The following is an 11,435-nucleotide window of genomic DNA, read 5'->3' on the forward strand; positions in this document are numbered from 1 at the left end:
CTTGGCCCCTCTCAGTCCTCACCATGCTGTTACCTCCACCTGCTGTGCCCCTGCTGCTCCAGCTCAGGACAGCGTTGCGTATTGCCCAGGAAAACTAAGATTAGGCTGGAATTTCTTTCTATACCTATGGTTTCTCCTGCCACCTGCTTTTCATTTTATTAATTTATTTAGACTGTTTTTTACAATAGTTTTAGGTTCATAGTAAAATTGAGCAGAAAGTAGAGTTCCCATAGACCCCCTTTACCCTCCCCCTCACAGCATCCCCCTCCCTAATTACCAACATCCACCACCAGGGTGCTCCATGTGTTACAGTCAATGGTCCTACAATGACACATCACCATCACCATCATCATCACCTGTGTTATATACTCTGCGGGTTTGATAAATGTACAGATATGTATCCATCATTATCACAGAGAATAGTTTCACTGCCCTAAAAATCCTCCATGCTATGCCTCTATTTATCCCTCCCTCCTCTCAACACCTGACAACCATTGATCTTTTTACTGTCTCCACAGTTTTGCCTTTTTTCAAAATGTCATTAGAGCTGAAATTATACAGCATGTAGCCTTTTACGATTGGCTTCTTTCACTAAGTCATATTCCTTTCAGCTTCCTCCAGGTCTTTCCATGTTTTGATAGCTCATTTCTCTTTAATACTGAGTAACACTCCATTGTCCAGATGTACCAACAGTTTATTCATCCACTCACCTACTGAGGGACATTTCGGTTGCTTCCAGGTATTAGTAATTATGAATAAAGCTGCTATAAACATCTTTGTACAGGTTTTGGTGCAGACATAAGTTTTCAACTTGTTTGAATAAACACCGAGGAGCATGACTGCTGAATCATAGTATGCAGGTGTATTTAGTTTTGTAGAGTTCCAGTCGCTCCACTTCCTCAGCAGGTTTGGTGTTGTCAGTGTTTTGGGTTGAGCACCAATGCAAAACACATAACTACTTTTAAAAGACCTTTCCTCTCCTTGAACCCTTACAGAACGCACACACAGAGAGTACAAAAATCTTTCTGTTCATTGGGTGTGGAGGTATGGGTTATTCCAAGGTTGTGGGACTGTAGGAGATAGTGGCACACTTCCTAAGGATTGACCGTGATGCAGAAAGAAAACTCTGCAAGGAGTTTTACCCATTCAAAGCCCCCAAGTAGGAGACAAAGGCAATGATTTAGTGCTTCCCAACCCCAAGTGGCTGCGCCTACTGCTGCTTGCTAAGAGAGCTGATGGAGTGACCTCGGGGCAGCCGTCAGCTGAGGGCCTGGGCTGTTTCACCAAACCTCCTGCAGACCCACAAGTTCACTCTCAAGCACCTAGATGGTTCATCACCATCTATAGTAAGGTATCAGAGGGGAAGATAAGCTTTCCTCTTGCTTCTGGCTTCTGTCTTTATGAGTCAAGCTCCTGGATGTTGGCCACATCTAACGTGAGACACTAGTTCGCCTTTCTGTCACTGCCTATTCTTAAAGGGACTCAAAATTAGGATACAGAATGTATTCACTGAGGCCACCCGTCCTAGGATTTTGATGAACTGAGTCACGTTGCACAAAGCGTCTTCTGCTTCCTTTAAGCCTAGTTTTGAATCACCCCGCCCCCACTTGCCCTGAGTTTTCCTGCCATTTCAGATCGCCCCCCCCCCCCCCCCCCCGCCAGCCTGGTCCAGGCAGCAGAGGAAGACGTTGTGGTGGGGGCGTGGCCTGAGTGTGAGGTGGGGAGGGGGCGTGGCCAGGGGTGGGACGGGGCTCAACCAAGGTGGCAGCTGCGGGAGTGGGGGCGTGGTCATCCTGCTCCTACTGGGTCCTCTCACACAGCACGGCTGGATGAGCACCAGCCCCCTATTTCAGGTCCTATAAGGGACGGGCGGGCACACACACACACACACACAGTGCTGGTGTGCTTCAGCCGCCGTCACAAAGTACCACAGCCGGGGCGGGGGGGGGGTGCTTAAATAGAACACATTTATTTCCTTACAATTCTGGGGGGCCAGAGTCCAAGATCAAGGTGGGGGCAGGGGTGGCTTTTCCCAAGGTCTTTGTTCTTGGCTTGTAGGTGGTCTTCTCATTCTGTCTCCATGTGCTCCTCCCTCTGTACACATCTGTGTTCCGATCTCTTCTTATAAGGACCCCAGTCATACTGGACCACCCACCCTAACGATCTCATTATTTTTAAACATTTTTTATTGATTTATAATCATTTTACAATGTTGTTCAGCACAATTTTTTTGTCATACATGGACATATACACACTCATTGTCACATTTTTTTCTCTGTGAGTTATCATAACGTTTTGTGTATATTTCCCTGCGCTATACAGTATAATCTTGTTTATCTATTCTACAATCCCAGTCTATCCCTTCCCACTCTCCACCCCCCGGCAACCACAAGTCTGTATTCTCTGTCTATGAGTCTATTTCTGTTCTGTATTTATGCTTTGTTTTAGTTAGTTTGTTTGTTTGTTTCTTTTTTAGATTCCACATATAAGCGATCTCATATGGTATTTTTCTTTCTCTTTCTGGCTTACTTCGTTTAGAATGACATTCTCCAGGAGCATCCATGTTGCTGCAAATGGCATTATGTTGTCGGTTTTTATGGCTGAGTAGTATTCCATTGTATAAATATACCACATCTTCTTTATCCAGTCACCTGTTGATGGACATTTAGGCTGTTTCCATGTTTTGGCTGTTGTAAATAGTGCTAACGATCTCATTTTAACTTTACTACCTCTTTAAGAACCCTGTTTCCAAATACAGTCACATTCTGAGACACCAGGGGATAAGACTTCAGCATACGAATTCGTTGGGGGACATAATTCAGCCCATACCACACTCGTGGACACACAGACACACAAACACACACACGTTTCTTTCCTCAAGGATTTTGGTATTGCTGGCTCCATGAGGGGAGAACTAATTTTTGAACTCTTATCTGTCTGTGCCACCTCTTCAGACGCTATACCCCAGGGGTCACAAAAGTGTTCCTGGCCTCAGGCACCCAGCTCTGGGTTTTGAGGGACTTTTTTTTTTTTTTTTTTTTTTTGCAGTTGTGATTCTAAGAGTGTGAGGAACAGGGGAGGGTGGCTATGTAGCTGTGTTGACTGGATCTGGGAAAGTATTTCTCAAAATGAGGCCAGGGACTGCCTGCTTTGGGATCACCAAGGATGCTTGGTAAAAATGCACTCTTTTTCCGACCATAAAAGTGCACAAAATCTTGCCACACTTAACAATGAATGAATCTCACCAGCATAACATTGAGCAAAGAAACCAGTCACATAAGAATACATTCTGTATGATTCCACTTTTAATTTATAATTTTAAACAAGGCAAAATTAATCTATGATATTAAGGATATGGGTGGGGCTGCAGGGAGGTCAAGGGGCTCCCTGGGGGGTATTTGGGTGATGGTTACACAAACATTTCTCAAGACGTATACTTCTGATTTTGGCACTTTACTGTATGCGTATCATTCTTGAGTTTTTAAAAGTTTATATAAGAAAATATCAGAATAGTCATCATTAAAAAGTCCACAGATGATAAATGCTGGAGAGGAGTGGAGAAAAGGGAACCCTCCTACACTGTTGGTGGGAACGTAATTTGATGCAGCCATTATGGAAAACAATACAGAGATTCTTTTAAAAACTAAAAATAGATTTACTATTGATCCAGCAATCCCACTCCTGGGCATATATCTGGAGGGGACTCTAATTCTAAAAGATATGTACATCCTAGTGTTCATAGCAGCACTATTTACAATGGTCAAGATATGGAAGCAACCTAAGTGTCCATCAGCAGTTGACTGGATAAAGATGTTGGGGTATATTTATACAATGGAATACTACTTAGCCATAAAAAGAATGAAATAGTGCCATTTGCAGCAATACGGATGGACCTAGAGATTAACATACTAAGTAAAGTAAGTCAGAGAAAGAGAAATATATGATATCACCTATATGTGGAATCTAAAAAAATGATGTAAATGAACTTATGTACAAAACAGAAATAGACTCATAGACACAGAAAACAAACTTATGGTTACCAAAGGGAAAAAGGGTGTGAGGGAGGGATAAATCAGGAGTTTGGGATTAACAGATACACATTATTATATATAAAATACATAAACAACAAGGACTTACTGTACAGCACAGGGCGCTATATTCAATAACTTGGAATAACCTATAATGAAAAAGAATATGAAAAAGAATATATATATGTGTGTGTATACATGTATAACTGAATCACTATGCTGTGCACCAGAAATTAACATGATACTGTAAATCAACTATACTTCAATTAAATAAATAAATAAAATTTCCAACATTTTCCCTTTGACTTTTCAAGCCACCATTTCTCTTACTTTGAATCCAATTATCACCAAGCCGTGGGGCAATCACTTCTCTTTTCCTTTAGTGAGTTGAAACCTCCTGGAATTTCAGAAAGAACTTTACCAAGGACTCTGATGCACCAAACAAATGTCAGTCCCCCAAAAAAATTTTTTAAGGAAAAAACAGGCTTATTTAGAATGATTCTGTTTTTAGCACAGTTTGAGGGTCTCCTGCCCCATTCATGTCTGTGGGGAGGTACTGAAGGTGGGGGGAAAGGAGGAGACTCACTTTGGCTTCCATAGTGTGAAACCAGAGCTTCCCACTGAAGGACCCACAGTGAGGGATTCCCCCTGAGACAAGGGGCTTTGGATGCTGAGCACCTCAAAAAAATGACAACTCTCTACATTGGGTGGTTAAATCTCTATCTTCATATATATGGCCTTTTTTCCTAAACTTTGGCCGCATATTTATTTTGTTTTTCTTTTGGGGGGAAGGATTTATTCCTTGCAGCAAGTAAGGGGAATACCAGGGAGCTTTCCCAAAACAGTGTCTCTCTTTTTTTTAATGGAAGTACTGAGGATGGAACCCAGGACCTCGTGCATGCTAAGCATACACTCTGCCACTGAGCTGTACCCTCCCCCAAGTGACATACTTAGCTGTTCCTCATCTTAAATTTTCTATAATTCATCTAAATGAGTTGTTATATAATTTTTAAAAAGCACTGCTCTCCCAGGTTTGTTTTTATTAAATGATGGAAAAAGCAGTTATCTTTACTCGTCCCCTGACAATCCCTTACCCCTGGCCCCGCAAGCATTGTCAGATGAGATGAGGCTGGAAGTGGGGTAAGCATCAAGGTTGTGTGTTGCAATTATTAGTAAAAAACTTTAATGCATTCCACATGGATCTCTGAGCCTTAGTTTCTGCCTGTTAAAAAAGAGAGAGAGAGAGAGAGACAGGTTTGGATGACGTAAAGTTTAAGGTGCTTTGAGCTTTAAAATTCCATAAATTATATTCAGATTCTAGTTTTTTAAAATGTAAAAACTGTTGCAGACACACAACTTTAATTCACGTACACACTATATATGCCTTAGAATGAGTTGGAAATCTTACTAACAACAACAACAACAAAAATGTGTTTCTATTGTGCTGGGGCCATTTAGTCAAAGTGGTTGCATGAAAATATGCCCATCCTGCTTCTAAACAGCTGTCGCAGGCAAAGGACGGCCAGCCAGGCTGGATGCTCCCTAGAGGGTGCCCGGGCCCTGCCCCTAGGAGCAGGTACAGTGGCTGGGCTGTGGCTTCATGCTGGAAACACTCTGTCATCTCCTCTCTGCCAACTTTCTCCAGGATTTCTCCTTATCCTCCCCCCAAAAACTCTACACTCCCACTGTACTAATATTTTCTTTTATTTTCTCTTTCCTGATGCGTAGGGACCTTGCTGACTCTGAGGAGGCTGTCCCTCCCAGGGTTCACCAGTTCCTAGAAGTAGTAAATGACTGGCCTGCGAACACGCCTTACATGTGCAAACCAACCCACCCAGAGCCCACACCCCACCGCCTCCCTGTATTGAGCTCTCCCTCTGGCCACTGTCCCGCTGCCCTCATCACCCAGGGCCAGGTATCAGACAGCTAGGGACAACCCTACACCCCAGAGCCCGGATATGACTCAGACCAGCCAGTCCTGAGCCTGCTGACACTGCCTTGCCTGTTTCTTCCCCCAGAAATCACAGTAATGGCTCTCCCCTCGTTTACCCATCCCTCTGCCTCCTGGTCACCTTGGAGCTTCCCTGTGTAGCCCTTCCCCCATGTCAGTGGGAACCCGGAGCAATAAATGATCGTTTCCATGGCGATCATTTCCTTCCTCTGTTGGCCTTACCCTACCTAAATAACAAAACTTATATTAAAACACCCATGGTGCATTTATTCCCAGAACACTCCCCCCGACTCTGGCCTCAGCCCTTCAGACCACCAGGCACAACGTTATCAATTATCTTTGCACCCCACTGCCTTCCTGTTCCCTGACTTGCTCACATGAGATTGATGTCAAAGGCTTGCTCTGTCCCTCCATCCCTAAAGAGCCTTTGACACTGACCTCTACACTTGTCATCCCGCTGGCTGGGTCTGCCACAGCAGTGAACTCAGATTGGCTGCAACTTTGCAACCACCATGTTTACTGGCAGTCATCATCCACCTCAGGTCAGTCTCTTCCTGGAACTGGATTCTGTCATTTCTGCTTCCGCAAGGAAGCCAAAGCCCCTTTTCAAGCCTTGGGTAGAAGTTTGCCTCCATATTGTCTTTTAATTTGGAGTGATGAAAAGGCCCCCTCCTAAGGCACTGAATGCTCTTCTAGTTGGGACCATCTTGACCTCAGAAGTTTTTAAGCATTTTCAGGCAAGTTGCTATCTCAGATCAATCCCTCTGCACTTGGCCTCTTACGTTTGCAGGTCTGAACCCTCCATTTCAGCAGCAAATCCCTCCCCAGCCCTCTGCTGGGCCCACATTGCACTTCCTCAAAGGTCTTGCCATCTGCTCCGGGGCCTGGCACCCAGCACCCAGCATGGTAAAGTAGGGACACCCTGCAGGTGGGATGAGCTCCTGCACAAATCTCAAGGCCTTTGAGTTTCCAGCAGGACGGAGGACTCAACTCGTTAGGCCATCAGTGTGTCCATGTCCCTCGTAGAAACTGAAAGCACCAAGCACAGATCCTAGAGATGCGGATTTCTTAACACCTAATAGTCAGAGGACTTGGTCTCCATTTCTACAGCCAAAAGAATTCACACTCACCTTGAGTCTTAAGTCAGCCTCTGCCCAGACTTGGGTAATGCCACACGCAGCTGAAGAGGCTGTCTCCCCAACGTCTGGGTATCAATATACTCCTGAGCCTCTAAAATTCCACTTAATGCGTACAGCCCTTTAGATTCTGCAGACTTCTCCCATATACTGTCTCATTTCATCGATGGGAAACACCTGCGTAGCAACACAAAGCAGCGATGGGTGACACTGCTACCAAAGGTAAGCGTTCTGGGTGAGCTGGGCCAAAAAATGAGAAAGGGGTTCCAATCCGTCTTGTAAAAATTAATAAAGTAGAGTTAATTCATAATATGAAGGTGATTTTCTTCCTATGCACCCTAGGTTGTTTTTTTTTCTGCAAAATCAAAAAGAGTAGTAAGTTCTTTATACAGGAATTATTATCTATGTTTGCGTAATGATTTATAGTTTACAAAGTAGTTCCAAGTATATTTTCTTATTGAATTCTCACCACAAAACTAATGCAAGATTGGTGCTTTAGCCCCCTTTTATGAATAAGGAAACTGCTACCGAGCCTTTTACCCCCAGGATCATACCCCTGCTCCTCCCTTGAATAGAAACCAATTCCTCTTTATTAGGTTTCAGGAGACAGCTGCAAAGAGAAAAGAACAAGAACTGGTTAGAGCCAGTTAGGCCCAAGATGGCGGAGGATCTGACCTGCAGTGGACCTGGAGCCTTGCTACCTGCTCACTGTGATGCATTAGCTGCTAAATGACACACCCGCAGACACCATCACAGTTGACAGTCGCCATGACAACAACTGGAAAAGCCCATTCAAGGACTGAAAAAGAGCGTTGATGTTAGTTCCGGGTCCAAACCACACTCCTGTTCTCGGATAACTCATGAATATTCCTCTCAGTCTTTCCAATTCCCTCCCTTTTACCTCGACCCTCCTGTATATCTGGTGTTTCCACCTGAATTGGGTTGAGAAGTTGACTTGCAAATTAGGTTCCCGCTTCTCCATTCTTTGGCCATTGAGTAAAGCCTACGCTTTTCCAGTCTCAGCATTGGTTTTGTTATTGGCCGCACGAATCCAGTTGGAGAAAGATCCTCCCTGGCTGGGACAAGATGTCTTGGCTGGGCTAGGGCCAAACAAATTTGGTGTAAAACTGAGGCTCAGAGAATTAAAGTAGTTAGCTTTCTCAGTGGAGCATTCATTATCAGATTGATTAAAGTAGCCATTCCATTATAAATTGCAGAAATGAGAAACAAGCTCATTTATGGCTTCATTGCAAAGTTCCACCCTGGCTTTCTTTTTTTCATTACTCCCCTGACTCTGGTGAGTTCTGTCCCTAGGCCCCATAAACACACGGTGTTGCAGCCATCAGGCCACTTCAGCCGCCCCAACGGTGAGCCCTGAGGGAACTCCGGATGGGAAGCACGGGACACTGGCCCTAGACAGCAAAGATGCACATCAAAGGAATGATTTCAATGAGCCCAGACTCTTGCATCCTCCCATACAGAGTAAAGTGCTAAATTTCCTAACTTGAGATGTCTGGTTTTCTTAATTAATAGCAATCTTTTCATATTCCAACTACTTGGTCTTTGTTGCAAAATTCCTATATATCCTGACTCCTCCCTTACCTCTTCAGAGCAGCCCCTCAGAGTCCTCTCAGAGAGAGGCTTCCTCCTGGGCTTGAAGTCCTCAGAAAGTCCACCAAATAAAACATAATTCTTAACTTTTAGGTTGTGCATTTTTTTCAGTTGACACTCCCTCCCCCACCTCAGTGAACCATGCACAAACTTAGACATAGCTCTAGATGGGAAGGGAGAACAGGGGGACAGAGAAATACCTCTTGGGAGCCAGGGGATGGGGGTGTGGCTCAGGCAGCATGGGTATCATTTAGAGTGTCCACCCCTAGCACACGAAACTTAGCAGAAAACAACACGGTAATACACGAAACAAGATCAAGCTTAGCAATGAAGTTGGGTGAGAACATGAGTCTAGTCTCATCCCATGTGCCATCCTTTGCGGCCAGATTGTCACTCTGGATCAGGGCTGTGTATAGAGGGACTCCATCATGTGTTCAATCATCCGTTCATCCACTTGAGACAGGAGGGAAGAGGGCAGGGCACAACCATTAAAATAATGACACAGCAGTTAGCACCAAGATGGCAGAAGATTCAACTTCCAGTAGACCTTGAGCTTCTTTATACCCTCACTGTAATATATTCGCATGGTAAATGACACACCCACAGGCACCATAATTGTTCCGAGGTTAATAACCATAAAGAGTCAAAGAGTGTGTGATGGCCCATTTCCTGGGAATTCCAGCCCCTTCTCCAAAGTAGTTGGAATGATCTTCCCACTTAACTTGTGAAGTTACTGAGCCCATAAAAACTAACCGCCCCAACACTTTGTGGCCTCTCTCACTTTCCCAGGCAACCCCATGCTCTGAGGCTTGAGGCTGCCACCCCTCCCCTCTCAAGGCCTATATTCAATCTCCTAAAGTCGCTGGGTTGCTCCTCTTGCCTTCTGAGTCAGCCACACTCACACTCTCTCTGAATAAATCTGCCTTCACTCTACTTTGGCTCACTCTTGAATTCTTTCCTGTGCGAAGCCAAGACCCCTCACTTGGTGGGGCGCATCCCAAGGCCTTGCCTGAGGCCTGGTACACAGCCGTCCTCTTGTGCCCCATTTTTCCTGCCCCGCACTGACCACTGCTGCCAGCATCATGATAAGGATGCACGTGGACACCCCACAGCCCTCCCCCGCCAGGTCTTAGTGAGTGGGGGAGGGTAAACACCCACAGTGACCCCCGGGAGGAAACGCACCAGCAGGTAGACCTTGTCTCCTGACCCCTGCAGGGAAGAGGCCACCAGGATGGGAGCCAAGGCGAAGGGTCAGCGCTACAGTCGTTTCCCACAGGCCCACTTTTCCTCCACAGAATCACTCCGATGTTATTTTTGGAAAGATTTTGTGTTTTGGCTTATTTTAGTGAACAGTTCCATTTTATGTTGAGATAATTTCGATAGGTGGGTGGGCTTTAAGACATTCTGGCTTCAATATCGTGCTCTCCCCATCATCGGGGCCAAGTCCATCCCCCTCTGCACCTGTGACCACTCAGGCACCTGGGCGCTTAGAGGGGTTAAGGCCAGATTGAAGAGAAGGAAAACAAAATCAATGTAAAATTCGCATTCCCCCGGGAGGAGGGGACCTATAACTAGGGGTGTTTTTACAAGGCTGATCTCATGCATGACACACAGCCTGAGGCCAGGGGGAAGGTGACTAGAAGAGGGAGAAAATGCTGCAGTTTGGGCTGGGTGCATTTCTTCCCCATCCCTCCCTCCTCTCCCCCTCCTCCTCCTTCTCCCCCTCCCCCTTCCCCCCTTCCCCTCTCCCCTCTCCTTCCCTCCCCCTCCCTTCTCATTCCCTCTCCTCCCTCCCCCTTCCCCCCTCCTCCCGCTCCCCTCTCCTCCCTCTCCCCTTCCCCTCTCCCCTCCCCTTGCGCTCCCTCTCCCCCCTTCCCTTCCTCTCCGTCCCTTCCCCTCCCCCTTCCCCCTCCCTCCCCCCTGCCTCCTCCCCACCAGCTCGAGGAGAGCAGCTGAGCCTTTGGAAGCAGCAACACCCTAAATAGAGAGAAAATTTCACACATATGCTCTGCAGATTTTCAAAAGAAGAAATAATACAGCCCTTGTGATAGCAAGTAGCCTTCCCGGTATTATTTGTCACAGCCCGCTAGATTTAACCCCCATGGCTTCCAGGATGCTCGAATGGACTAAGAAACAATAACGTGATTCTAAAGCCTGAAGAGGCATCGACCACCCTTCGCAGTGAGGTCGCGAAAAATGCTCTTCACCGAAGCTGAGGGGTTTAGCGATTCCTGGTTCAATTTGAATTTCAACAATGAAAACCACTCTACCATATTAGCTGTATTGACTTACGAGGGCTGCCATAGCAGCTGCAACTCTCACATTTCATTGTCTCACCGTTCTGAAGGCTGGAAGATCGAGATCCAGGTGTTAGTTCCTTCCGAGGCCTCTCTCCTTGGCTGGAGACGGTCATCTCCCTCTGTCCTCACATGGTCTTCTCTCTGTGTCTCTTCTTAATAAAGACATATTGGATAAGCACCCACCCTAAAGATGCCATTTAACTTCGTCACCTCTTTAAAAGACCTTGTCTTCAAATGCAGTCACATTTTGAGCTACCGGAGGCTAGAACTTCAATATACGTATTTTGGGAGACACAAGTCAGCCCATATCACTGTTGCCAGTGACTGGGTTCTTGCCTTCTTGCAGAAAGAATTCAGAGATGGGATGCGGAGGTTAAGACAGTAAAGTGAGGATTTATGAAGGGGTAGA

At 45.7% G+C, this 11,435-nt stretch overlaps 1 long non-coding RNA gene across 3 annotated transcripts; it reads right to left on the reverse strand.

Moving 5' to 3' along the window:
- Nucleotides 1-4,356: 4,356 nt before the first annotated feature.
- On the reverse strand, nucleotides 4,357-7,774 carry LOC140699717 (uncharacterized). 3 transcript variants are annotated; one of them, XR_012077963.1, is made up of 4 exons: nucleotides 7,670-7,774; nucleotides 7,110-7,292; nucleotides 5,123-5,250; nucleotides 4,357-4,425 (listed from the first exon to the last, which is right to left on the reverse strand). It is a non-coding gene; the product is annotated as an uncharacterized lncRNA (long non-coding RNA). The 3 variants fall into 3 exon arrangements; XR_012077964.1 differs by lacking the exon at nucleotides 4,357-4,425 and adding an exon at nucleotides 6,101-6,206 and having other exon boundaries at nucleotides 5,052-5,250; XR_012077962.1 differs by lacking the exon at nucleotides 4,357-4,425 and having other exon boundaries at nucleotides 5,052-5,250.
- Nucleotides 7,775-11,435: the final 3,661 nt, after the last annotated feature.

This window comes from Vicugna pacos, chromosome 11, assembly GCF_048564905.1.
Source record: "Vicugna pacos chromosome 11, VicPac4, whole genome shotgun sequence".
In the NCBI taxonomy this organism is placed as follows: Eukaryota; Metazoa; Chordata; class Mammalia; order Artiodactyla; family Camelidae; genus Vicugna; species Vicugna pacos.